This window comes from Sapajus apella, unplaced genomic scaffold, assembly GCF_009761245.1.
Source record: "Sapajus apella isolate SASKATOON/1434 unplaced genomic scaffold, GSC_monkey_1.0 scaffold68, whole genome shotgun sequence".
NCBI lineage: Eukaryota > Metazoa > Chordata > Mammalia > Primates > Cebidae > Sapajus > Sapajus apella.
In genome coordinates, this window is record NW_022437008.1 from 3915322 (window position 1) to 3939407 (window position 24086).

A 24086-nucleotide genomic window follows, 5' to 3' on the forward strand; every position below is an offset into this window, starting at 1 on the left:
TGATCAGATCCAGGCCTGATCATACACAGGACAAATGACATGGCTCTTCTCAACATATAAACTGCAAGAGAAAACAAAGAAAAAACAAACCAGGTTCGGTGGCTCACTCCTATCCCAGCACTTTAGGAAGTCAATACAGGAGGATCATTTGAGACCAACCTGGCCAATACAGTGAAACTACTAAAAATAGTCTCTACTAAAAATACAAAAACAAATTAGTTGGATGTGGTGGTACATGCCTATAATCCCAGCTACTAGGCAGGCTGAGGCAGGAGAATCACCTGAACCCCAGAGACGCAGGTTGCCGTGAGCTGAAGGGAAGGGGAAGCCATAGATTAAATGAGGCTTCACAAGCAGATGAACCAAATCCAGTGGTGAACCCTCTTGGGTCCTGATTGGAATGAACCAATTCTAGAAAGATATTTATGCGATGATCTGACAGGTTGACACTGCCTGGATACCAGATGATATAAGCAGTTAATGTTAATTATTGTCATGATTAAAATGTCTCGTCATTATGTCTTTAAAGAATCCTTATCTTTTGTAGATAAATACTCAACTATTTAGCTTTAAAATAATACAGTAGGGGGTGGGTGGTGGTAGATATGAAGAAAACAGAGTGGTCATGAGTTAGTAAGACTAAAGCAATTTTTTTTTTTTTTTTTGAGGCAGGGTCTTGCCCTGTCACCCAGGCAGGAATGCAGTGGTGCAATCTCGGCTCACTGCAGCCTCAACCTCCTGGGATTAAGCAATCCTCCTGCCTCAGCCTCCTGAAGTGCTAGGATTACAGGTAAGAGCCTCTATGCCCAGTCGTCCTTTATTTTCTTTTACACCTCATGTCTCTGACTTACTGAGTAACTGGCTTGCTTACTACCTAGCTCTTCTTTTATAATACAAGCTCTGCTAGGATGGAGACCTTGTTTGCTTTTCCATTATTCCTTTCCCAGCTCCCAGAATAGTGCTTGTACAAAACAGGTGCTCCATAAATATCTATGTAATTAATCAAAGAACCAAAAAGGTGGGGGCATCATCTGGAGGTACCATCCTGGTGCCTGTTGGCTACTTTCAGCTCCACTATTAGGGAACACCTCAGAACTAGAGATGCTACCGGCTGCCTACTCCAATATTTAGTATCCCCTTTTAACTTAGCAGCCAAATCTAAATCTTAGCTAAGAACAAGGCCATGTGAAATAAAACTACATTTTCCAGGTTCCCCTGCAGCTACATACAGTACTGAGACTCAATTCTGGGAAAGGGTGTAAGAAGACTTAGTGTGTATAACTTCTCTTCAGTTGCGTTAAAAAGACAGGAGTGCCCATCTTCATCCCTTCTTCTTTCTTGCCTTCTGGGACCTAATGGCTGGAGCTTGGGCAGCCATCCCAAACCATGAGGTGGCAAGATAAGGGTGGTGGAACCAGAAGGTGGAAGCAGCCTGGGTCCCTGATGAGAGCATAGGCCTCGCCTGTCTATTATAGGGCTCCTTTATGTGAGAGAGAAATAAACTATCTTGCTTAGGCCACTGTCATTTTGTTGAAATTAAATTATATGCAGCTGTAACTAATCATTTTTTGTTTGTTTGGGGGTTTTTTTTTGTTTGTTTTTGTTTTGAGATGGAGTTTCACTCTTGTTGCCCAGGCTGGTGTGCAAACACATGATTTCGGCTCACTGCAACCTCCACCTCCCAGGTTCAAGCAACTCTCCTGCCTCAGCCTCCTGAGTAACTAGGATTACAGGCATGTGCCACCATGCCTAGCTAATTTTCTATTTTTAATAAAGACAGGGTTTCTCCATGTTGGTCAGGGTGGTCTCGAACTCCCAAACTCAGGTGATCTGCCCGCCTTAGCCTCTCAAAGTGCTAGAATTACAGGTGTCAGCCACCGTGCCTGACCTTTTCCTTTTTTTTTGAGACAGAGTCTCACTCTGCCGCCCAGGCTGAAGTGCAGTGACACGATCTCAGCTCACTACAGCCTCTGCCTCGTAGGTTCAAGCAATTCTCCTACCTCGGCCTCCTGAGCAGTTGAGATTACAGGTGTGTGCCACCACACCCAACCTGCAGTTGAAACTAATCCTAATGGATACATCTGAGACCAAAATGCCACAGCACAGTGGGTAGAACAGGTATAGTCATAGATCTGTATTAACATATACAAATGCCCAAAAGTTAAGGACTGTTCCAAAGTGCGAATCACTGTGAGTTGGGGGCACACAGAAAGGTATAATGGAATTGGGGGAGAATAGCAGGGGAGAGGAAACAACCACAGAAAGGATGACAGAGGATCCTAAAATTTCGTTAGATTAAATAGGCTGCCACCCCAGGATTAGTAACCATGGTATATAAAGAACATCTACTATTCAACAAGAAAAAGCAGCAAAAGTGGCCGGGCATGGTGGCTCATGCCTGTAATCCCAGAACTTTGGAAGGCCAAGGCAGGTGGATCACCTGAGGTCAGAAGTTAGAGACCAGCCTGGCCAATGTGGTGAAATCCTGCCTCTACTAAAAATAGCTGGGTGTAGTGGCAGGTGCCTGTAATCCCAGCTACTCAGGAGGCTGAGGTAGGAAAATTGCTTAAACCCAGGAGGCGCAGGTTGCAGTGAACCTAGATCATACCATTGTACTCCAGCCTGCATGACAAGAGAAAAACTTCATCTAAAAAAAAGAAAACAGAAAAAGAAGCAAAAGTGATGAGCAAGAAATATCCAGAAGGAGAAACATGAATGAAAAGATATTCTGCCTTACCAGTCTTCAGGGATAAATTAACCATAACGAGATTTCATTTCCTATCCACTAGACTGGCAAAAGTAAAGAAGCTTTACAAAACCAAGTGTGACAAGGATAAAGAATAAAAGAAACTCATATATCCTTGGTGGGATGTTTAAAGAGCAGCTCAATAATACCTGCCAAAGTTAAAAATGATCACAACCTACAATCCAGAAACCTCATGTCCAGTACACACCCAAAAGAAATTCCTGTCCATGTACACCAGGAAATGAGTGTAACAACATTCACAGCAGCCTGTGAACAGCAAAAAATCTGAAAAATAAATGTCCACTGGAAATGCCTAAAACAAAAATGTGGTCTAACCAACCCGTGGAACACTAACATGACAGTAAATGAAAATGCATGAGTCACAGCTGCACTGGTCTAAATCAATGTTAGAATCATAATAGTAGGTGAAAAATGCAAGTCTCAGAAGACTATGTACAGTATATCTTTTTTTGAGACAGGGCTTCACTCTGTCACCCAGGCTAGAGTGCAGTGGCATGAAGGCTCACTGCAGCCTCAATCTCCTGAGCTCAAGTAATCCTTCTACCTAAGCCTCCCAAGTAGCTGGGACCACAGGTGTATGCCACCACCTCTGGCTAATTTTTAAAAAATTTTTGTAGAGATGAGGGCTCGCCATGTTGCCCAGGCTGGTCTCAAACTCCTGGGCTGAAGAAATCCTCCTGCCTCAGGCTCCCTAAGTGCTGGGATTACATGCATGAACCACCACACTCAGCCATATTTTTATGGAGTTCAAACATCATCCTTTTAAAGACAAAGAATAATAAACAAAAAATTCGAGATGATGGTCACTTCTGAGAGAGCAGGCAGGAGAGTGAATGGGAAGTACCACACAGGTACCTGAAAGTTACTGGTAATATTCAAGTTCTTGGGTAAACAGTAGGCTAACGGCTGTTCATTATAATAAACAAACATTTTTTTCATGGACCAAAAATGCCAGTGTATCATGTACTAAGCATTATGATTAATCCAATTCTGTGTGTCCAAAGCCCATCTTTAAAAAGTGAATACAAGCCAGGTATGGTAGCTCATGCTCTGTAATGCCAGTGCTTTGGGAGGCTAAGGCAGGAGGATCACTTGAGCTCAGGAGTTTGAAACCAGTCTGGGTAACATAGCAAGATCCCAGCTCTACAAATAAATGAAAGAAAAATTAGCCAAACAACCATTCTTCTCCAGCCTAAGCAACACAGTGAGACCCAGACTCTGAAAACATTTTAAAAACTAATGCATTTAGAAAGAGGTGAGGAAGAATATATACCAGGTTACTGACAGATGAGACCAATAAGGCAGGAAGCAGGAGTGAAGGGGATAGAGCAGTAAGTGGTTTCTGTTTCATGTTTTATTGTGCTGTCATTTACATATTCATTTCAACAAGAAATGTTTCCTGTAATTAACCAAAGCAGTATAGCCAAATGGTTCAGTATACACCTCCAGTGCCAGACCAGGAGAGACTGCATCTTAATTCCACCATGCCCTCGCCAGAGGAAATATGGCAAATTATTGAACCTCTCTGCCTCTGCTTCTACCTCTGAGAAAAGGACATGATAACACTGCCTACTTCATAGGGCCACCGTGAAGATTCACTGAGTTGGCCTATGAAAAGCATCCATGACAGTTCCGCTATACAAGGTAAGCCCTTAATGAGACTGGCTATTTTTTTTTTTTGAGATGGAGTCTCGCTCTTGTTGCCCAGGCTGGAGTGCACTAGTGTGATCTTGGCTCACTGCAACCTCCGCCTCCTGGATTCAAGTAATTCTCCTGCCTCAGGCTTCCGAGTAGCTAGGATTACAGGCATGCACCACCATGACTGGCTAATTTTGTATTTGTAGTAGAGATGGGGTTTCTCCATGTTGAACAGGCTGGTCTCGAACTCCTGACCTCAGGTGATCTGCCCACTTCAGCCTCCCAAAGTGCCGGAACTACAAGAATGAGCCACTGTGCCCAGCCGAGAGTGGTTACTATTCTTATCATTAGACTAACTTTGAACGCTGACATGAGAGAGGTGAGCTCAGCTATGATCTGGTCAAGGTCTGCAAATGATCCTGCAAACTCTTACAATCTTTGGGAGAAGCCCAGTGCCCTGCCCATGCCAGGAACTAACTAGTTGATAACTGAATGTATGTTGCCTCCGTTTACCCACCACTTCTGGGGCTGTCTGGATGGAGCACTGGCAGGTGCGTGCCCAACACATCCACTCTGTCTTCTTCCTTATTGACCCTTTGCTCAGGGTGGCAATGAGCCCAAGTGAAAAACTGCAGATGTCCTTGTAGCAAGGAGTGGCCATGTCACAAAGTCCTAGCCAAACAGTCATAAGTAGAAGTCTGCTAAGGATTTCAGGGAAGGCTTTGGCTTCCTGATACAGCTGCTGTCTCCTTTCCTTAGACCTCTGCCTCTGCCTGCTCATCACAAGGATATCTAGCTGGAAGCGAAGCAACCATTTTATGAATACGAGGCTAAGGATGGTAACACAGATAAGGAGGGGCCTGGAGCAGCAGAGAGAGGATAAGGTGAGCACCACCTTATCCTGCTGAACTCTGCACTTCTTACATGAGAAAATGAACCCCGGGGTAGCCAGGATACAAAGGTGCCCCCAATGGACCACACCTTGGAAACTGTTTTGTGACATCCCTCCCATGAATCTGGGCTGACTCTTCCCCTCACATTAACTAACAGAATGAGGCAGAAGTGATGTGGAGCCAGCTCTAGATCTAAGCCTTAAGAAGGCCCACAAAGCCTTTGGCTGCCGTGTTATAAGTCCAGCTACAGGCTAGCTAGGCCACATGAAAGGAGAGGTCCCAAGACTATGGACAGACATGGACCTGACCATCCCCAAGGTGCCATTTCAGTAAAGCCATCTTGAATGTTCCAGCCCCACCCACCCTCTGACTGCAGCCACATAACAGACCCCAAGCAAGACCAACAGAAGAGCCATCCTGCTGAGCCTCAGTCAACCACAGGTTCACAAGAAATAAAAAACTGCTGTCATTTTAAGGCCTTAAAGTCTGGGGGTGGCTTGTGGTGCAGCAATAGATAACTAGAACAAACCTCTATCTGGGTACAACACTGTACAAGTCTCATGAAGACAAGCACAGTCCCTAACTCAAGTGCCACCTGAAAAATGTAATTATTTCATAATAAATACATTAAACACAACTAATCTAAGTGCCATGACTCTATTAATTGTTATAATAATGAAAAAGCATTTAAATTGCTTTTTGGTTCAACATGGTGCTGGACCTGATGAGAACCCTCCAAAAATACATCTCTATCTGGACAAGAGGCATCATTATACTACTGTTACTTCATATTCACTGTCAAAGGCCTAGAGCTTAACAAGGTGGCCAAACAGGTTGGACACCTGTAATCTAATTAAAGAAATCTATTAATAAAAATAATTTTAGAGTGGGAAAAAAACTCTGGATGCAAAGGGAATGCCCATCAGGGATGTCTTAGCCAAATGAATTATGGTGCATCCACACCACTGTGTGTTATGCAGCCACTAAAAAGTGCAAATCTGAGCACTACGCAGGGACTCAGAGGCACGTGACACTGCTACATGAGAAGAGCAAAATGCAAGACAGTAAGTGTAATATTACCTCCTATAGGATTATATAACTATGGAGAAAAATGTGGAAAGATACATACAGTCCTTGATTGTTACCACGGGTGAAGGACTGCAAGAGGATGCTGACATAAGGATGGAGCGGGTGGTGGGGGGAGGCACAAGAAAGTGAAGGGACAGATAAAATATTAAAAAGGGGCTTAAGAAGAATTCATAAAAATAATTATCTTTGGCCAGACGTGGTGGCTCATGCCTGTAATCCCAGCACTTTGGGAGGCCAAGGCAGGTGGATCACAAGGTCAGGAGTTCAAGATCAGTCTGGCCAACATGGTGAAACCCCATCTCTACTAAAAACACAAAAATTAGATGGGCATGGTGGCGCGTGCCTGTAATCCCAGCTACTCAGGAGGCTGAGGCAGGAGAATTGCTTGAACCAGGACCCGGGAGGCGGAGGTTGCAGTGAGCTGAGATTTCGCTATTGCACTCCAGCCTGGGCGACAGAGCGAGACTTGGTATCAAAAAAAAGAAAAGAAAAATAATTATCTTTTCTTAAATCTAATTTGCTGGGTGCTATCTATGCACTAGACACAGTGCTGAGTCACCTGATCTCACTTTGACTTCTCATTTAATCATCTCTTAATTATCCCCATTTTCAAGATAAGGAAACTGCAGCGCAGAGAAGTACTGTGTGCCCACAGCTGAGGCAGTTTTGGGGCTCATGCAGTATATGAAATAAGTGTAATAGGAGGGTCCCCAACTCAAACCCAAAACTTCCGCACCTGGAGCTCAAAAAACACATGTGTTAAATGTGGTAGAAGAGTTCTGTTGCTGCTCTGCACATTCTTAAAATAGCAGCAGGTCCTGACGTGCGATGATGTATGCTACGGCAACACGAAGTCCATCAGCACCTCAGTCCGCTGGTGCCTCATGCTGGGAGAAATCCAAGAGGGCCACTGACCTCACTCCATGAGCTCAGGGAAGCCCTGCCCAGGTTATTTTTACAGAATCAATTGCTGACACCAGGAGCTAGAAAATAGATGAGGACGTGTCAGCTATTACACGGTCAGATTCTTTGAGCTCACCATTTAATTAAAACTTGTTCGGCCCCAGAGCAAGAATTATTGCCCATTAAAGCAGGGGAGATGGATCAACTGTGCCTCGGCTGGTTAATTGCTACTTCCCAGGCATTTCCTGGCCTCCTCCTGCAGGAACACCAAGCAGGAGCTGGAGATATACACGAGGGGTGTGTCTATGGTGGTGTCTTCCACACAGCCTTCTTTTTACCTAAATTAACTGGACATCCTCTGCACTTACTAAGCCAAGCTTTTCTGTTCCAGGCCCCATACACCCAGGCTGCCCCGATGAGTCACTGCCAGACCTGGGCTGCACAGACTGCAGGGGTTGCAGGACAGGAAGCCAGAGGGCTGGATGCTGCAGGAAGGTCCCAGAGAGCCGCTGGGTAGCCAAGGGGAGGCATCTCTGCAGGCTGCCTCACCCATGGCCACAGGTTCCTGGGAGAGCTGACACCCTCCTCAAACCCCAAAACAGGGCTGGTCACCCATCCTTGGACAACGCTGCACCTAATATAAATTCATTCATATCATAATTTAGCCAGCACCTACCACATGCCAGGAACTGCTCTACAAGGATGGACACAAAAGTGCCTGTGCTTCTGTGGAGCCTAGAGCCAGGAAGCAGAGCATAAAGTATGTCAAGTGGTAGTAAAGGCTTTGAAGAAAAAGTGGGGAGTAAGGGCTAGGGTGAGGGAGACGGTGTTATTTCTTAAGGAGAGCGGCCTCATGGAGAAGGTGACATCTGAACAAGAGACATGAGGGAGGGAGGGAGGTGGTGCTGGGGATTCTAGGAGAAGTGTTCCTGGCAGAGAGAACAGCCAGGGCAAAGTGTCTGAGGGAGGAACAGTGGGAGGCCAGTGTAGCTGGGTACAGCAAGCAAGCAGCTGAGAAGTCAGAGATAAGGTCAGACAGGGAAAATGGGGGCCTGGGGTTGGGGTGGGGGCACTTGAGCACTGCTCAGTCCCCAGGCTTTAAGCACTTTACATAGATGACTCACTGGGTACTGCTATTTCCCATTTCACAAGAAGAGGAAACTGAGGCCCAGAGAGGAAAGGGGACTCACGCGAGACCACAGAGCTCCTGTGCACCAGGCTGGGCTGCCCTGCTGTCCTGGCACAGAAGTCTGCATCCAGCAGAGACTCAACTAAGAATCACCAATTCCTTCTCTTGGGAGAAATGTCCTCCATCTCTTCTCAGTCCCTCAACACCCAGCCCACTCTTTCTTCACATTTAGGAGCAGACAGGTAGACATTTCAGGGAGAAGAGGAGAAAAAAAAAAAGAAAACAAAAAAGCCAATTGTCTAACTCTGGAGAGGAAGAAACATTATTCACTTTCTCTGCAAGTCACTGCCACATTTAATGAATATCGCTCACCTGAAAGGCTCCCCGAACACGGCTCTAATCACAAAGTGGGCAGGTGGCTGTCAGGGAGCCCCTGGTGGGCTCCTCCTGTCTTGGGTCCTCCCAGGCGAGGCTACCTGCCTCAGCTCTCCAGGCCGACCTCGGTGGTGCCCGCCCCCAGCCCACTGAGGGTGTCTGGAATGCGGAAACAGGAACCTGCCATGCCAGCTCCTAACAGCGACTTATTCAACAGCCGCAGGAACACGCCAGCCACCGGAGTTCCCCAGGAGATGGCTGGTCTTCATGAACAGGCGCGTTCCCAAAGAAAGCTGTTTTGCCAACAGTCCCTTTGGGGGAGGGAAAGAAAAGGCCTCCTTACTCATCAGACACGCGGTCTGAGGAGTCTGAATGGGCTTAAGAGAAAGCTCACAGGTAACAAAGGCGGCTCGCCTCTTACCTCAGATTCAGGCACAGGCCACCTGTTCACTGACAGAGCCAGGTCTGGACTTGTGCCCACAGCGTCCCCTGTCCTGGGCTTGCGCCTGGATGCTTCATTTAGAACTGTACAATCCAAAGGTGGGCTCTTTGGCCCGTGCAGACAAGGCACGAGCTCGCAGAGGCAAAGCCGCTTAATAATTAAACGCGGTCGCTGGACTCTTCCAGCCAGCTTTGGAAGTACAACCAAACAGCTTTGACTGGCTAATGATAACACCCACAGCCGGAATGCTCACTGCACAAGGCGCTGTTCTAAGCGCTGCACATGAATCCTCTCTCCTGACCCTCTAAGGAGGCACTATCAGCATTCTTATTTTACAGATGAGAAGTTGAACAAATAAGTCACAGGCCAAGGTCACACAGGAAGAAAGCGCTAGGGTGGGGATTTAACTCAAGCAGAGCGGCTCCAAGGTTCCAGATCTTAAACACTACTTTTATTTTACTTTATTTTGAGACAGTCTTACTCTGTTGCCCAGACTGGATGGAGTGCAGTGGTGCAATCTCAGCTCACTGCAACCTCCACCTTCTGGGTTCAAGGGATTCTCCTGCCTTAAGCCTCCCAAGTAGCTGGGATTACAGGCATGGACCACCACACCTAGCTGCGTTTTTAAAAATGTATTTTTAGTAGAGACGAGGTTTCACCAAGTTGGCCAGGCTGGTCTCGAACTCCTAACCGCATTGGTCTCCCCAAGTGCCGGAATGACAGGCACGAGCCACCGTGCCCGGCCTTAACTGCTACTTTAGCTCTCCTCTTGTAAGAAGAAGCAGGTGCTCCTACTGGGCCTCAGTTTTTTCATCTATGAAACAGGATGAGGAGTCAGTGAGAGCTTTATTATTGTTTTTGTAGAGACAAGGCTCTCACTGAGAGCCAAACTGGCTTGAACTGGTCTTGAACTCCTAGCTTCAAGCAATCCTCCCTCCTCGGCCTCCCAAAGCGCTGGGATTACAGGTGTGAGCCACTGTGCCTGGTCAAGTGGGATCTTTTTGTGAACTTGTGCCTCACAAAAATGCTCAATAACTATCAGCTGCACTCACATGCTGCCCTCAGAGTCAATCAGGTCTAGCTTATTCCTTCAAAATACCGAATAATCAGCTCATGGTCACAGAGTTTAAATTCTAGGCAGCTGAAGGGAAAGAAATTAAGAAAGCCTCTTACAATCCTTCTTTTCATCCACACACACACAAAAATAAATAGAACGTCTATTCTGAGTCAGGCACTGGGACACAGTAGTAAACAAAAGCCATATAAACCCTGCCCACAGGGAGCTTATAGTCCCCTGTGAATGAACGGGCACAGAATATTCAAAGATTTGCAGATGTATCATGTACTGAGTGCTCCTTTGGGTTGGGCGCTGTGATGTTCTAAGCATGTCACATGCTTTGATGCATTTAATACTTCCAACAACATAGGAGAGCAGTACCATTACCAGCTCCACCTTCTAGATATGCAAACAGAGACATGCAAGGCTCAGTGGCTTGCCCAAAGTAAAACAGAGACCCCAAGATGGATCCAGAACTTGCACTCAACAGTCTAGCTCAGAGCCCATGCTGCATTGCTCAGCCCTTCACAGTCTCAGAGAGCCAGGCTTTACACTGCAGCCCCGAGCAGCAGCAACAGGCATCCTCAGGAAATTACAGTTTGCAAAAGGGATGGTCACTTTTCATAGATTTTTTTTGGTGAGGGTGTGCAGGATTATCAAATACTACTTATTATAAGTCATATTTATGCTGGGCACCGTGGCTCACACCTGTAATCCCAGAACTTCCAGAGGATGAGGGGGGAGGATCACTTGAGCCCCAAGAGTTCGAGACCAGCCTGGGCAACAAAGTGAGACTTCCTCTCTACAAAAGATAAAAAATTAGCCAGGTATGGTGGCATGAACCTGTGGTCCCAGCTACATGGAAGGCTGAGGGGGAAGGATAGCTTGAGTCTAGGAAGTTGAGACTACAGTGAGCCATGATCACGACACTGCACTCTAGCCTGGGTGACAGAACAAAACTGTCTCTAAAAACAACAAACAATGGCCTGGCACAGTGACTCATGCCTGTAATCCCAGCATTTTGGGAGGCCAAGGTGGGCGGATCACCTGAGGTGGAGAGTTTGAGACCACCCTGACAAACATGGAGAAACCCTGCCTCTACTAAAAAACACAAAAATTAGCCGGGCATGGTGAGTATAATCCCAGCTACTCGGGAGGCTGAGGCAGGAGAATCCCTTGAACCTGGGAGGCGGAGATTGCAGTGAGCCGAGATGGCACCACTGCACTCCAGCCTGGGCAACAAGAGCAAAACTCCGAAACTCCACAAACAAAATAGCAGAGGCTTGGTAAGCACTTACCATGTGCTGGCCCCTGGGGGTAAGCCCTTGACCAGCATCCTCTCCTTTCATCCAAGGACAACCCTCAGAGGGAGAAACTCAGTCTTTGCAAGGAGGGGAAACAGAAGGGGGAAGGGAGTCAGGAGCAGAGAGAGAGGTGAGACCCAGGTGTTTCTGAGCAGAGTGAGTGAGTGCTCTCAAAGACCACGCACTCTTAACCTTCAGACTCCTGCCTCATCACCCAACTCAGGTTTCCCTGAATTGTCAAAATACTTGGTATTCCAACAAGATTTAGAGTTCTTGTGGTACAGGGACTCTGTGCACACAGTTTGAAAGATAGGCACAATTAGAGAACAAAAAGTGAAGTCCTGATACAGGTAATTACAAAACAAAGTTGGTAAGCACAATGACAAAAATGCATGGGTATTATGCTTTCACTCTGTTTCACTTATTTCTGCAGCAGGTCCAATTGTCTGCCTCCCCAATATCCACCCCCTTTCCCAGTCCTTTCCTAAATGGCACTCTTATTTTATTCCTGTAGCCACTTTCCTCCCTGTACCACATACTTCAGGTAAGGCTGGCTCCAGCCCCAGCCCCAGCAAGTCAATCCTGATTGGCCCTTGGCTGATTTCTCTGGGCAGGGTCACAAGTCACAATGTTGACCAATGAGATATGAGGAAAATCTGTGAGGTAAGGAATCAATGAAACCACACAGATTTTCCTCATATCTAAGCTGTAGTGCAATGGCACAATCTTGGCTCACTTCAACCTCTGCTTCCCAGGTTCCAGCGATTCTCCTGCCCCAGCAGGAGTAGGTGGGATTACAGGCACCCGCCACCACACCCAGCTAATTTTTGTATTTTTAGTAGAGACCAGGTTTCATGATGTTGGCCAGGCTGGTCTCAAATTCCTGACCTCAGGTGACGCATTCACCTCGGCCTCCCAAAGTGCTGAGATTACAGGCATGAGCCACCATGCCTGGCCTAAATTTTGTATTTTTTAGTAGAGACATGATTTCATTATGTTGGCCAGGCTGATCTCAAACTCCCAACCTCAAATGATCCCCCCACCTTGGCCTCCCGAAGTGCTGGGATTACAGACCTGAGCCACCACACCTGGCCAGTTTCCACACTCTTAAAGAGATACACAGCAAATGGGAGATGCCCTCTTTCTGCTGCTGGATGTGGCCTTGTCACAGTGTACCAACTGGAGCCCTGGGCAGTCATCTTGTGGCCACACAGGGAGCCTAAGGACACAGGAGACACACCGTGGATGGCAGGGTGGCTTGAAGGAGAAAGACGGGGTCCTTGCAGGCATTGTGGAACTGCCTAGTCAACTCTTGTGCTGCCTACCTACAGGTTTGTTACATAAGATCATAAATCTCTTAATTTCAGGCCAATTTCATCTGGGCTTCCTATTACAGTAGCTCATGGTTCTCAAAACAGGCTTCCTAGACCAGGGGCACCACAAAATGCAAATTCCCAAGCTAGATTTCCGGAATCAGGAACTCGGGGTGGGGCCCAGCAATCTGTGTTTTACCAAGCCCTCCAGGGATTCTGATCCTGGTTCAGGTTTTTTGTTTGTTTTGTTTTTGTTTTTGTTTTTGTTTTTTTGAGACAAAGTCTCACTCACTCTGTTGCCCAGGCTAGAGTGTAGTGGAACGATCCTGGCTCACTATAACCGCCACCTCCCAGGTTCAAGTAATTCTCCTGCCTCAGCCTCCCGAACAGTTGGGACCACAGGTGTGCACCACCACACCTGGCCAATTTTTGTATTTTTAGTAGAGATGGGGTTTCACCATGTTGCCCAGACTGGCCTCAAACTCCTAGCCTCAAATGATCTGCCGGCCTTGGCCTCCCAAAGTGCTGGGATTACAGATGTGAGCCACCTGGCCTTGCTCAGGTTTGAAAACCACTGCCGTAGCACACAGAGCTTAAGAGTTAGGATCCAACTCTGGAGTCAGACTGCCTGAATCCAAATCACATGACCATGCTTATACACTGTTGATGGGAATGTAAATGAGCTCAGCCACTGTGGAAAGCAGTTTGGAGATTTCTCAAAGAACTAAAAATAGAATTACCATTTGACCCAGCAATTCCATTACTGGGTATCGACCCAAAGGAAAAGGAACCGTTCTACCAAAGACACCTGCGTTTGTAGGCTCATCACAGCACTATTCAAGATAGCGAAGCCATGGAATCCACCCAGATGCCCATACACAGTAGACTGGATAAAGATAATGTGGTATATATACACCATGGATTACTACAGAGCCATGAAGAAGAATGAAATCATGTCTGTTGCAGCAACACGGATGTGGCTGGAGAATATTATCCTAAGGGAATGAATACAGAAACAGAAAACCAAGCACCCCGTGCTCTTCTAAGTGGGAGCTAAACATTGGGCATACACACACACACACACACACACACACACACACACACGCACGAACAATAAACACTGGGGATTCCAAAAGCCAAGAGGGAGTGGGGCAAGGGTTGAAAATCTACCTATTGGGTACTCTGTTCACTATTTGGGTGACAGCATCCATACCCCAAAACCTCAGCATCACACAATATACTCATGCAACAAACCTGCACATGTACCCCATGATCTAAAAAAAAAAAAATCATGTCACCACCTTTTTCTAGCTGCCTGACCTTGAACAAGTTATTCGAATGTAGTTACCTCATCTGCAAAGGGAGAATAGTATCTCACAGGGTTGTCATGAGGCTTAAAGGAGGCTTCATGGGAAGGACCCAGCACAGTGTCTTGCAGGCAGCAGACTCCACGTTCGTTGCCTGTTTGCTGCTGCAGTTGTTGCTGCTGATGCTATTATTACTGTTTGCAGCCAAAGACTCACCAACTGGCTCATCTTCCCAACTGAGCTCTTCCCAAGTTGGCACTGTATCTCCTTTAAAGTTGTTTCACCTTCACTCCTGTCCACAGGATCCAGGCCAGTGCCCTGGGGTTCCACTGGTGCACCTGCACCTCAGGCCTCCTCCCCAAGCCTGAACCACCTGGTCCCTGCAGACATTTCCACAGACACTTCAAGTGGGGTGCTCTGCCAGCTACTCTGCTTGGTGACTGATCCAGAATGCCCACGAGTTCCAGAGGGCACCCCCCACCATGTGAGTCACACCAAACATTCAGCAAGAGTCCACGGGTGCCCCTACCTCTAGGAGCTGTGATTTCAAAACTGGTGGCACCAAGATGCAGAAAGCCAAAGTGACTAACATCATCCACCAGGTGAGGTCCCCGTGAGAGGGGGCAGCCTCTGGCTGGGCTTTATAGCAAGCCCCAGTTTGAGGCTACAAGTGGAGCAGGGGTTTTCACACCCTGGTGTCACAGGCACTGTTGGGCCTGTCACTAAGGAGGGTGAGATCCAGGAGGAATGGGGGTAGGACCACCAACCTTTACAGCAAGAAAGGATTGGCCAAATTCCTCATGTTCCTGAAAGGAAGCTGTCAGGCTGAACCTCATAAAATTGCCAATATGCAACCATTCTTGACCCACGAAAGCACAATTTCAGTCAGTTCAACCTAATACAAGAAAATACAGGAAACTCACTAAAATAATGTAGTGTCAAGGAATTGGTCACCAGCAGTAAAGTGGAATGGCGGAAGTCTCTTGGGAAGGGAACTGGGTGCCCTATTTTTGTTGCTTCAGTTCCATGTATGGGTGGTCACTAGTCAAACTTTTCAAAAATGTAATATATCAACCAACCCTGCAAAATCTTACCTTCTCAGCTGGAAAAAAGACAAACCTGGCTGGGCACGGTGGCTCACGGTGGCACTTTGGGAGGCCGAGGCAGGTGGACCACAAGGTCAAGAGTTCAAGAACATCCTAGCCAATATGGCGAAACCCCGTCTCTACTAAAAATACAAAAATTAGCCAGGCGTGGTGGCACGCACCTGTAGTCTCAGCTACTCAGAAGGCTGAAGCACAAGAATCACTTGAACCCGGGAGGCAGAAGTTGCAGTGAGCCAAGATCATGCCACTGCACTCCAGCCTGGGCGACAGAGCAAGACTCTTGTCTCAAAAAAAAAAAAAAAAGAAAAGAAAAAAGAAAGAAAGAAAAGAAAAGACAAACCTGTGCAGGACCCTAAGAGATCTGCAAACCTGTCTCCTCTCTACCCTCATCCCTCCCACTTTCCCTGGCTCACTCTGCTCCAGTCATGCGGGCCTCAACCTTACCAGGCCCTTTGCCTCAGGGCCTTTGCACTGGCTGTTCCCACTCCCCCACCTCCTTCAGGTCTGTCCTGGAGCCTCCTTCACAGGGATGCCATCCCTGGCCACCCTGCCCAAAATTTCAACACCTTCCACCCTAATGCAGTCATATGTTGCATAACAGTGTTTCAGTCAATGATGGACCCATAAGATAACCTACAAGGGTGGTCCCATAAGACGAAAATGAAGCTGAAAAATTCCTATTGCCTAGTGACATGCGAGCCACAAGAAGGTCTATACACCACGCATTACTCATCTGTTTGTCGTGATGCTGGTGTAAACAAACTTACTGTGCTCCCAGTCGTGTAAAAGACAACGTGGCACATACAATCCTGTACAGTACAGAATACTTTTTTTTTTTCTGACACAGAGTCTTACTCTATAGCCTAGGCTGGAGTGCGGTGGTGTGATCTCGGCTCGTTGCAATCTCTGCCTCCTGGGTTCAAGCGACTCTCCTACCTTAGCCTCCTGAGTAGCTAGGATTACAGGTGCATGCCACGTCACCCAGCTAATTTTTGTATTTTTAGTAGAGGTGGTGTTTCACTATGTTGGCCAGGCTGGTCTAGAACTCCTGACCTCAGGTGATCCGCCCTCCTCAGCCTCCCAAACTACTAGGATTACAGGCATCAGCCACCCTGCTGGGCCCGTGAACAGTACGTAATACTTAATAAGGATAATAAATGATTATGTTACTGGTTTACATATTTACTATATATATGATTTTTTTTTTTTTTGAGACGGAGTCTAGCTCTGTCACCCAGGCTGGGGTGTAGTGACCAATCTTGGCTCACTGCAACCTCTGTCTCCCAGGTTCAAGCGATTCTCCTGCTTCAGCCTCCCAAGCAGCTAGGATTACAGGCACCTACTACTATGCCCTGCTAATTTTTGTATTTTTAGTAGAGATGGGGTTTTGCCATGTTGGCCAGGCTGTGTGTATATATATATATATTTTGTTATTTTAGAATGTGCTCCTTCTACTTATATACAAAAAAGCTGTAAAACAGCCTCAGGCAGGCCCTCCAGGATGTATTCCAGAAGAAGGCACTGTTATCATAGAAAGTGACAGCTCCCCGTGTGTTACTGCCCCCTGAAGACCCTCCAGTGGGACAAAACACAGAGAAGGAACAGTGATACTAATGATCCCATGTAGGCTTAGGCTCATGTGTTTGTGTCTTAGTTTTTACTAAAAGAAGCTCAAAAGGCAAAAAAATAAAAATAAAAAATTTTAAATTTAAAAATAGAAAAAAGCTTAAAGAAAAAGGATATAAAGAAAATATTTTTGTACAACTGAATAAGGTGTGTTGTAAGCTAAGTGGTATTACAAAGAGTCGAGGCAGGGCACACTGGCTCATGTCTATAATCTCAGCACAGGCAGGCAGATCACCCAAGGGCAAGAGTTCTAGACCAGACTGGCCAACATGGTGAAACCCCATCTCTACTAAAAAGACAAAAAAAAAAAAAAAAAAAAAAAAAAGAAAAGAAAGAAAATTAAATTACAGGTGGTAGGTGCCTGTAGTCCCAGCTACTCAGGAGGCTGAGGCAGGAGAATCGCTTGAACCCGGGAGGCGGAGGTTGCCATGAGCTGAGATCACACCACTGCACTCCAGCCTGAGCGACAGACAGAGCGAGACTTCATCTCAAACAAAACAAAACAAAGCAAAACAAACAAAAAACAACAAAAAAACCCAAACAGTTAAGAAATATAAAAGTTTACAAAGTAAACAAGTTACAGTAAGCTATGGTTAATTTATTATTGAGGGAACATTTTTTAAAATAAACTTAAGTGTTGCTGAAACAGCCAGTGTCTATAAACTCTACAGTATGTACAGTGCTGTCCTGGCCTTCCCATTCACTCACCCCTCACTCACTGACTCACCAGAGCAACTTCCAGTCCTGCAAGCTCCATCCATGGTATGTACCCTGTACAGGTGCTCCTTGTAAGAAGTCTTTTATGCCATATTTTTACAGTACCTTTTCTATGTTTAGATACACAAATACTTGCCATTGTGTTGCAACTACTCGCAGAATTCAGGGCAGTTACATGCCGTGTAGGTTTATAGCCTAGGAGCAATAGCCTACCCCAATAGAGCCTGGGTGTGGAGGAGGCTGTACCATCTCGGTTTGCAGCAAGTACACTCTATGAGGGTCACACAACAAAAGAGCCTAACAACGCATTTCTCGGAACACATCCCCACTGTGAAGCCATTCCTGACTGCTTCCTAGGCCCTTGCCCTGTTCGATTCCTGCCCCTTCGCACTTGTCACCACCTAACATAGTATGCGTTTTACTTCTTTTTTTTTTTTTTTTTTGTATTTTTAAAACCAGAACATTTATTGCGTGACTAATCAGTGAAATTCTTAAGATGAACTGGATGCTGCAACAGCTGCCCTCTTGGGTTTAGGTGTTGTTCCTTCACGGAATCCACGCCTGAATCTGCGGTATACAATTTTTAGGTGCCTCATTCGACCAATCCCGGTGGTATTTCGTCTTTTAGCCTTGGCACTCCAGTTATACTTTCTCTTGCGCTTGGCGGGGTGGCCACATTTGCCGCAGGTCGACTTCTGAAGGTGGCAGGCCTTAGAGCCACAGTGGCGGCATGTGTGCGTCTTATTACGACGCTTCCCAAATGATGACATTCCCTTCGTCATCCTGCTTCTGCGACCGGGACCAGAAAGAAAGCGTTTTACTTCATCTTGTTTGTTGACTGACTCTCCCATTTGAAGGTGAGCCCCAGAAGGGTGAGAATCCTTGTCTGTTTTGCTCATTGCTATACCCTTGTATCTAGAACAGTGCTCCCCTCACTGACGACTTGATAAGTTTAGAAATCAAGGCCAGACATGGTGGCTCATGCCCGTAATCCTAGCACTTTGGGAGGCTGAAGTGGTTGGATCACCTGAGGTCAGGAGTTCAAGACCAGCCTGGCCAACATGGCGAAACCCCATGTCTACTCAAAAAATACAAAAACTTGGCCGGGTGTGGTGGCCAGCACCTATAATCCCAGCTACCAGAGAGGCTGAGGCAGGAGAATTCCTTGAACGTGGGGGGTGGAGGTTGCCGTGAGCTAAGATTATGCCACTTTACTGCAGCCTGGGTGACAGAGCAAGACTCCATCTCAAAAAAAAGAAATCAGACTCACGGCATCAGCATTTGGAGTTTGCAGCCCTCAGATCCAACGTGCAGTGCACACTGGGAAATACACAAGAATCAAGCCGCCTACACCAAATACAGAGCTCCCAACATTCTCTCCACGTTGGGCTCACTGAAAGCCTCTCTCCTGAAAGAACTGCAAAAAGTGGCTTTGAAAGAAAAAGAGGCAGGGCATGGTGGCTCACGCCTGTGATCCCAACACTCTGGGAGGCTGAGGAAGGAGGACTGCTTGAAGCCAGGAGTTCAAGACCAGTCACAACAACATAGCAAGAACCTTTTTCTACAAAAATTATCCCACCGTGGGGGCGTGTGTGTGTGGTCCCAGCTACTTGGGAGGCTGAAGTGGGAGGACCACTTGAGCCCAGGAGGTCAAGGCTGCAGTGAGTCGTGATCACACCACTGCGCTGCAGGGGGTGAAAGAGCAAGACCTTTTCTCAAGAAAAAAAAAAAAAGAAAGAAAGAAAAAGAAAGGACCGAGATGAAGATGGCGCTGGGGGTGGAAATTATGGAAGCTAGAGGGGGTGGAGGACTTCCCCTGCCTCCCTCCCTGCAAAACAAACGGCATAGCATAGAAAAACAGCACCGGAGGGCCAGGCACGGTGGCTCACGCCTGCAATACCAGCACTTTGGGAGGTCGAGGTGGGTGGATCATGAGGTCAGGAGTTCGAGACCAGCCTGGCCAACATGGTGAAACCCCATCTTTACTAAAGATACAAAAAAATTAGCCAGGCATGGTGGCTGATGCCTGTAATCCCAGCCACTAAGGAGGCTGAGGCAGGAGAATCACATGAACCTAGGAAGTGGAGGTTGCAGTGAGCCAAAATTGCACCATTGCATTCCAGTCAGGGCGGACAGGGAAAGACTCCATCTCAAAAAAAAAAAAAAACCAGGGCACCGGAGAGAAGAGCTCACCATCAGATGCAACAAACGGCACCAGCGTTGGCAAGATTGGACCAACCAGTGCTCCTGTTCCCATCAACCACCTCTACCCACCAAGCAGCACTCCATCAGGGGAAGCCCCCAAATGTTCCCCTCTTTCCTGCAACTTCCACATTAGAACTACGCCATATACTGATGTGCTGTTGTTCCAGACCCCCAGAGCACAAATGCAGTGATGTGAACGGGGAGTGCATGCTGGCTTTAACACACGGTAGCTGCTAACTTGATTAGAAATACCATCAGCTCCCAGGCACTGTCACAAGCTGCATCTTGCCCCTTTTCTTCTTTTGTCCAGAGTCAGAACTGAAAGAGGCATGTTTCCTGCCTCCTGCTGTGGTGCTGTGGGTATACTGAAGGCTGGATTCCAGTTCGTGTGGGGCCTCAACAAAGACCCACCAGAGAAAGGCCGGGTGTCAGATCTGTGTATGTCTGTCCTGAGGGGTGGGTCTGAGGCTTCTTGTTGAAACAAGTCCTTGGAAAAAATGTGGGAGGGGCCCCACAGGCAGGTGCTTGAGGGAAACAGGTCTCAGGGAAAACGGACCTCAGTAAACCAACTTGAAGGCCAGTGCCACAGTGCTCACTGCTCAAAGAAGCCAGGGCTGCTGGGGCCTGGCCGGGTGTTCCCACTGATGCCAGACACGGCTTTATCAAGCGGGCTTCTAAAGCCGTGGGCCAAGTATTGGCTCATATAATAGAGAAGAAAAAAAAAGCAAATATTTATATTATATAAGTGGACTAAGCAGAGGCAGGGAATTCCCCCGTATGTACACTTGAGCTTGAAATACACAAATGCTGGGTGAATTTGTTGTACTTGTTTTTAACTTTTCATGATGATACCTTTCAAATACACCACGGCAAAAAAAAAGAGTATAATAAGCCCTCATTGTCCAGCTTCAATAGTTCCATTCACGGGCAATTATATTTCATCTCTGATTCACCCACACATACTTGAGCCCCTGTACTCTCCGCCTGTCTGTACTATTTTGAAGCAAATCCTAGATATCTTAACAGTTTAATCATAGGTATTCTGGCATGAGCAACTTACAGATAAGGACTTTTTAGGTCGGGTATGGTGGGCTCATGCCTGTAATCCCAACACTTTGGGAGGACAAAGGGAAGATCACTTGGGTCCAAGAGTTCAAGACCAGCCTATGTAACACAGAGAGGTCCTGTCTCTACAGAAAATAAAAAATTAGTTGGCCATGGTCGTGCACACCTGTAGCCCTAACTACTCAGAAGACTGAGATGGGGGGATTGCTTGAGGCCAGGAGGTCGAGGCTGCAGGGAGCTATGACCATGCCACTGTACTGCAGCCTGGGTGATAGAGTGAGACCCTGTCTCAAAAAAAAAAAAAAAAAATTGCAAACCAAGAAGTACTGTCCAGAGGGGTATTAAATTAAAGCCTCAGGGCCCGGCCAGGCCTGGTGGCTCACACCTGTAACCCCAGCACTGTCAGAGGCTGAGGCAGGTGGATCACCTGAGGTCGGGAGTTAGAGACCAGCCTGAGCAACATGGAAAAACCCTGTCTCCACTCAAAATACAAAATTAGCCGGGTTTGGTGGCACATGCCTATAAACCCAGCTACTCGGGAAGCTGAGGCAGGAGAATCACTTGAACCCGGGAGGCAGAGGTTGCAGTGAGCCCAGACTGCACCACTGCACTCCAGCCTGGGCAACAAGAGCAAAGCTTGGTCTCAAAACAAGCAAAAAAAACAAGCCTCAGGGCCCAAAGGGCCCTGGGATCTGTTGTGAAGCTTCCCCAAAACAGAAGCTCAGAGACCACGTGTAGAGTGGAGAGGGTGGAACTAGTGAGAATGGTCCTGCTTGTCCGCCCCATCTGTTCATCTGTCCATTCACGGAAAGACCACACAGTAAGTGTTTAAGAGCCTAGACTGTGGAGCCAGTGGCTTGCATCTGAATCCTGAATTTGAGACTCACCAGCTCTGTCACTTGAACTTCTCTGTACCTCAGTTTTCTCTTACAAGACATGAGAACAACAGTACCTACCCGAGGAGTAGCTCTGAGGATTAAATGGGGTATTACATGAGAAGCACTCAGGACAGTGCCTCCTACACAGTAAGAGCTCAGTGAATGCTAGCTTGCATCGTTAACTCAGTCAACAGATTTGTACTGAGCATCTTAAATGACAGGCACTGTCCAGCAGTTGCAGGTAAGTGTGGTGAGCACCACCTGGGGAGAGGAACAAGCTGAGAATCTCCAGCACCTGCCCTGTTTGGGTGGGAGGCCGGGATTCATCCTGCACCTGAAACCACCAAAAAATCTAGAACCACAACCCTCACTGAGTTGACAGAGGAAAGCACTGTGATGTCCCCTCCCCATTCCCCATCCACTGGCAATATCTTTGGAGCACACAGCAAGGGTAAGACGCATTCACACGCTAAGCTCTGCTGCTGCTTCCACCAGAGCCCACAGCACCCACCAGAATCCACAGCAATGAGAGCCAGAGTCAGAGACACAAGAGGCTTCACGCCCAAAGCAGCAGTTTGTTTGTTTGTTTGTTTGTTTGTTTTGAAATGGAGTCTCGCTCTGTCGCCCAGGCTGGAGGGCAGTGATGCAATCTTGGCTCACTGCAGCCTCCACCTCCTGGGTTCAAGCAATTCTCCCACCTTAGCCTCCTAAGCAGCTGGGATTACAGGTGTGTACCATCAGGTCTGGCTAATTTTTGTACTTTTAGTAGAGATGGGGTTTCATCATGTTGGCCAATCTGGTCTCAAACTCCTGACCTCAGGTAATCTGCCCTCCTCAGCCTCCCAAAGTGCTGGGATTACAGGTGTGAGCCACCACTCCTGGCCCTAAAGCAGCAGTTTAGAAATGAGCTTTCCAACAAGCCAAGACCTTTCCTACCTTCCTCAGTCTCCCTGCCCACCCTCCTCCCAACTCCCCAAAGACCCCTCTCTTTCCTGGGAGATAAGTTCCACGTTCCAGCAAACCTAGAGGTCAATTTAAGGAGTGGACCTCTCAATCATTCTGGTCTCAAACCAGCACCCAGCACCAATGTAAACCCAGAGATCAACGCGGAAAAACTGGGAAGTTTTTTTTGTTGTTTTTTTTTTTTTGAGACAGGGTCTTGCTCTGTCACCCAGGCTGGAGTACAGCGGCGCAATCACGGCTCACTGCAGCCTTGACCTCCTGGCCTAAAGCAATCCTCCTACCTCAGCCGCCCATGCAGCTAGGACTACAGGCACACACCACCACATCCAGCTAATTTTTTAATTTTTTATAGAGATGGAGACTCACTTTGTTGTCCAGGCTGGTCTCAAACTCCTGGGCTTAAGCAATGCTCCTGCCTGAGACTCCCAAAATGCTAGGATTGGCTAGGCATAGTGGCTCACACCTGTAATCCTGGCACTTTGGGAGGCTTAGGAGCGTGGATCATGAGGTCAGGAGTTCGAGACCAGCCTGGCCAATACGATAAAACCCCGTCTCTACTAAAAATACAAAAACTAGCTGGGCGTGATTGCATACACTTGTAGTCCCAGCTACTCGTGAAGCTGAGGCAGAAGAATTGCTTGAACCCAGGAGGCAGAGCTTGCAGTGCACCGAGATCGCGCCATTGCCCTCCAGCCTGGGCAATAGAGGGAAACTCTGTCTCAAAAAAAAAAAAAAAAAAAAGGTAAAGCTAGGTTTCTCTAACAACTAGACTAGCTTTCCAATTCTCAAAATGCTAGGATTACAGGTCTTCTACGACTGGCCTGAGAATCAATTCTGTGTAAAAAGTCCCTCCTCTGGTGTTCATTGCTCGAAACTCAAACCCGATCCCCCTTAAACACCCTCCAATGCAGCATATGAAACAGGCTTAAAGTATACACTCTGTACCTGAGCTCAAATTCAGCCTTCACCATTGTCCAACTTTGACCAAGTGGCCTCTCATTGCTTTACTTTAGCTTCCTCATCTGTGAAATGGGAATAACCGTAGTCCCTGGCACCTCAGAACACAAGTAACCCCCACCAACACTAAACACAGTGCCAGGCACGTAGGGCAAGTCAGACAAACAGTAGCTCTAAGGTGAGCTATACTTGCTTATGATAAACCTGCTTTTCATCATACATCTGCCCTTCTCCACCAAGATAAAACAGGGGTGGTATGTCTGATCTATCACTGAACTACCACCTTGGATTTGACAGCCCATGCTGACCAACGTAGTAGCCATTAACCACGTGTAGCTACTGAGCACTTGAA

The 24086-nt window shown here is 47.1% G+C and overlaps 1 protein-coding gene and 1 pseudogene across 8 annotated transcripts in view; both read right to left on the bottom strand.

The window, feature by feature from the left end:
- SIPA1L3 (signal induced proliferation associated 1 like 3) overlaps window positions 1-24086 on the bottom strand; it is a 294007-nt gene that overhangs the window by 256791 nt on the left and 13130 nt on the right. For 2 of the 7 annotated variants that reach the window (XM_032248943.1, XM_032248945.1), the window contains exon 1: window positions 8792-9743. The exons of the other annotated variants lie outside the window; for them this stretch is intronic. The gene's annotated coding sequence lies outside the window, so the exon portion shown is untranslated. Of the gene's footprint in view, window positions 1-8791; window positions 9744-24086 lie in introns of those variants that run through there. 7 annotated transcript variants of the gene reach the window in all.
- On the bottom strand, window positions 18092-18463 carry LOC116530706 (annotated as a pseudogene). Its single transcript, XR_004260108.1, has one exon. The product of XR_004260108.1 is annotated as a 60S ribosomal protein L37 pseudogene (transcript).